The sequence below is a fragment of the Bidens hawaiensis genome, unplaced genomic scaffold (assembly GCF_021521415.1).
Source record: "Bidens hawaiensis isolate Kalapana, Puna unplaced genomic scaffold, B.hawaiensis_p1.1 tig00012747_1, whole genome shotgun sequence".
In the NCBI taxonomy this organism is placed as follows: Eukaryota; Viridiplantae; Streptophyta; class Magnoliopsida; order Asterales; family Asteraceae; genus Bidens; species Bidens hawaiensis.
The window spans coordinates 551,907-556,015 of record NW_027492057.1 but is presented as its reverse complement, the minus strand read 5'-3'; the positions used below and the strand labels follow the sequence as shown (position 1 = coordinate 556,015).

General features: G+C 34.0%; 1 pseudogene; it reads right to left on the bottom strand.

Moving 5' to 3' along the window:
* Window positions 1–675: 675 nt before the first annotated feature.
* Window positions 676–3,139, bottom strand: LOC143542066 (protein FAR1-RELATED SEQUENCE 5-like; annotated as a pseudogene).
* Between the last annotated feature and the right edge of the window lie 970 nt (window positions 3,140–4,109).

Sequence of the window (4,109 nt, the reverse complement as noted above, 5' to 3'; positions counted from 1 at the left end):
ACCAAACAGTGAGTTCAAGGAAAAAACTGTTGAGTTCCTGAAATAGCAGACTACATGCTACGACTCCGTGTATGGTACTTTGGTTGACACGGTTTCAAAAGTTAACCAACATGGAGTTCAAGGAAGATGGGCGTGAGAACATCAAGAACCAGGGAGCGGTGGGGGTTGATAGGGTTTGGGTTGATGGGGTCTGATAGGGTCTGATGGGGTTTGATGATGATAAGGTCTGATGGGGTGTAACCCCATGTTTAAAAAAATAAATAAATAAAAATTTTATCTTTACACTTGTCATACGCTTGTTATACTCTTGTTATACTCTTGTTATACATTTGTTATACGTTTGTGAAACGCTTGTGTAAAAAAAGGTAACTACATAACACACAATCTAAAAAAACAAAACTAACTACTCTTTCCATCTAACACAATCAACTATGAATTCATTGTTGCGGTTGCTGCTGCAATGCTTTACAGGTTCTGCTGTTGTGGCTAGGTAGGTGACAAATTTGACACTCCCTATAACCCTTCCAAGAGCGACTAATGGCTATCTCTTTCTTTGATTTAATTCTTTTGTGTGAGCCACGACCCTTGTTGCTTATTCCAATAAGTACACGAACGGTAACTTCTGATGACTGTTCAAAACCTAAAACAGTAGCAAATCTATCCCTTTTAGATGGACGTACCCTTTCATACCGAGTTAAGTCTGCTTTTTCAATCATTAAATTCATCTCATCTCTAACTTTAATTAATTCATCAATATCTGCAACATAACCATTAATAAGGTATTCACCGGCATACTTTATTTCTCTTGAAATTTATTTGATCTTCCTGTTCTGATCATTACCAAACTCTGACATTGCAACTATTCTGATATTCACCGCAGCTTCTTTCCTCCATCGATAATTTATATATCTTTTAGGGAATTTCTTAACTTGATACATATTCATGACGTAGAAAATATGCCGACACAACAAACCATATTGTTCGAATCTTTTGCAGGAGCATGTTGCAATAGACTCTTCACCAAACTCACCGTACTTCTTAAACACAACCTAAAAAAAGTAAAACGCTTGTTAATTAACTTAAACTTAAACAACTTTAAACTAAACGCTTAATAAACGCTCATAATTACCTCCAAAAAACCCGGAACATACGCATTAAAATCCATTATTTTACACCTCAAAAAACCTCCTTCTTCTTCACAAGAACTGAATTGTACAACACCACCAACAATTTCATTCATTTCATCTTGAAGATCATTAAATATAGCTCTTGTGTATATCCTAACCGCTTCCCTTTCAAGATAACTTATGGTTTATAACTGCGGATACGTGTACCTACTAACATGATCACACCGTCTGCCATTGTATCTCTGTATCTCCATACAAAAATCAAAATGGTTGAAAAACTCAACTAATGTTAATTGAGAATTTGTATCTTTTCCAAAAAAATGGTTTTCGCTCTCTGATCTTGATGTTGTACACATTAATCCAGACAAAAGTTCATCTCTATAAAACGCAGGTATCCAATCAAATCTGATTTCATACATATCAGTAAGCCATTTATTCTTGTCAAGCTCAAACTCAACCATTATAGCCTGCCATTTTTCCTCAAATTCTAAAGGACTAATTGAATCGGTCCACACAAATGTTACATAGCCTACTCTTAAAATCTTCGTTGTTACATAAATCAGCCCCAACCTGATACACAAAAAACATGTTAAACGCTTATGGAAACGCTCGTTGTCACAATACATAATCATGTTACGCTCATAAAACGCTCACATATTAAACATCAAAGAAAAGACTATTGCCATTAAATGCTTGTCAAACGCTCATTATTTAAACTGCTTAAAAGACAACTAAATCAAGCACAATTAAGAAAGTTACCTTGTCAACAACTTTCTTCATGATATGCCACATACATAACCTATGCCTTGTATTTGGAAACACAGCTGCAATAGCTTGTTTCATAGCAGGGTCTTGATCAGTAACAACAACCTTCGGTGCATGACCAAACGACTTAAGTAACGTTTGCAATAACCATGTGTACGATTCAATAGTTTCAGGAGCTAATAATCCAGCACCAACAGTAACACTATGACAATGGTTATCAATTGTCGTGAACGGGACAAAAACCATCTTGTACTTGTACATAGAAAAACATATAAAATACACACAAAACATATACATACGGACAATCCTATACATACACACAAACTTACTTGTTAGTCTTAAATGTAACATCAAAAGATATAATATCCTCAAATGCAAGATAATTACTCTTTGAAGTCTCATCAGCCCAAAACATACGAATTAACTCACGATCATCATTGACATCATATTCAAATGAATAATCAGATGAAAATGTTTTCTTCACACACAATCTCTGAACAATCATCTCAGCATCATACTTTCCAATATAACAATTCAAACATTGTTTAAAATTCTTACAATCATCTTTAGTTGCACCTACTTTTTCAAACCCACCGTATTGTGTTCTCATAAGGTTAAACGCTTTAACAGGTCCCAAATTCATATTAGAAAGCTCATAAATAGCTTCCTCTTGGACATGTGTTAACTTCCTCGCAGAACAAACAAACTGCATATCGGAATCTGCAACCATTCTATGATTATGGCCTTTAACAAAATCATCTACTTCAAAAATTTCACCGTCAACAGATTTTAACTGTAGATGTGCTCTACAACCATATCTAATTGTCGGCCTCTTCCTCCTTTTATAATATGGCTTGCTTGATTCATTACAATCACCTTTTAAATCATACATTTTAGCTGGCTTGTGACCTTCTTTACAACATGTAAAATACTTGGTCTTTAGTACACCATCATGCACGTAAGATCCACCTTTACGAACCCCAAATCCAGGTTTTTTAGCATATTCACTATAAAAATCAAATCCTTGATCATTGACGAAAACGTCATTCCTTTAACAGGTCTGTATGAAGAAGCAACTTCAGGAATGATATCAACCCCACGACCTTCAACCAAAACACTTGAATCATCTACACAAAACATCAAAATATAAACCATATTATAATCCAAACACACTCAAATTATAATCAAACCATTTTAACAATCCTAATTGAAACACGCTCATATTATACAACATTATAATCAGTCATAGTAACACGCTCATGATACGCTCATAGTATGAAACATCAAAAATCAAAAGACAACCCTAATATGAACATGCTTGTAACACACTCGCAAACTAAACTAATCAATTATCATGTGATTATCATGGAAACTAACATACATGTTACTTCCGCGATTATAAAAATAGTATACATCTACTGTTGATTAATTCAAACAGAGCAAAAACTTACATTCACGATTGTCTTCCATTTCAAACCCCTAAAATCACAAAAATCGCTTGAAAAATTGGTTCATGTACTCAAGAGAGCTCAATTGATAGTTTTTGGTATAAAAATTGTTTCGTAAATAAGAAATTGGTTTTGATTAAGCTAAATATCAGAATAGTAACCGTTTATAGGCACATTACCAAATTTAAATGACGAATCAAAAAGACAACGTACCCTTCTCGCTTAAAATACACGGGATCTTCTCAACCGCTCTCAACTGAATGGAAAGTGTAAATCGACGCTCCAAAATGTCGCGTACGGCTTTGCAGGATAACGATTTGCGTATTCCATCTTTTCTCTCTCTTTCTCTATCTCTATATATATATAATATATTTCAATTTCATCTTTTTCTCCAAAACCTTATATTTCAATTCGTTTAATCTGTTCCATGTTTGGTTAATCAAGTTTAGGGGTTTTGTTAGACGGATTAAAATGATTAAAATGCATAAATTACTTACTTAAATTGTTTACGGATTGATGGTGAACGGAGCTTCACCGGAAAACGGATTTTGGTTGATTAATACGGGATTACAGAGAGTTTGTTTGTGTAATTTGATGTTGATAACAGTTTTAATTGATGTTATGCGTCGTATTTATAATGCTAATTGGAGCGTATAATATTTTATTGATCGTTATTTCGATGTTGAAATATCCGACGGTTACACGAGATTAATCCGGCCATTAAGGTGATTATTATATGTTAATTAAGTTAATTATTGACCTAGGTTAG